Source organism: Otolemur garnettii, unplaced genomic scaffold (genome assembly GCF_000181295.1).
Source record: "Otolemur garnettii isolate 467f Iridium unplaced genomic scaffold, OtoGar3 scaffold00402, whole genome shotgun sequence".
Classification (NCBI taxonomy): domain Eukaryota; kingdom Metazoa; phylum Chordata; class Mammalia; order Primates; family Galagidae; genus Otolemur; species Otolemur garnettii.
This window is the reverse complement of record NW_003852797.1, coordinates 9,591-10,163: the sequence shown is the minus strand read 5'-3', so window position 1 is coordinate 10,163 and position 573 is coordinate 9,591.

Below are 573 nucleotides of genomic sequence, written 5' to 3'. Positions count from 1 at the left end.
ATTTCAAGCACTGAGATCAAAGAAACAATAAAAAAAAAATCTCCCAACAAAGAAAAGCCCTGGTTCAGATGGCTTCATCCCAGACTTCTAGCAAACCTCCAAAGAAGACCTTATATCCATACTGTAGAAATTATCCCCACAAAATCAGAAGGAGGGAATCTTCCTCAACATGTTCTATAAAGCAAACATCATCCTGATACCCAAACCAGGAAAAGACCCAACTAAAAATGGGGAACTTCAGACCAATCTCACTAATGAGTATAAATGCGAAAATTCTCAATAAAATCCTAGCCTACAGATCACTGCTTGTCATTTAAAAAGTCATGCATCAGGACCAAGTAGATTTTAGCCCAGGGATGCAAGGCTGGTTTAACATACACAAGTCCATAAACATAATCCATAATATCAACACAAACAAAATAAAGACCATATGATCCTCTCAGTAGATGCAGAATAAGAATTCCACAAAAATTCACCATCCTTTAGAACTCTGAAGAATACAGGTATAGGTGGCACATTTTTTAAACTAATCAAAGCCATATATGACAGACCCATGGCTAATATTATATGGAA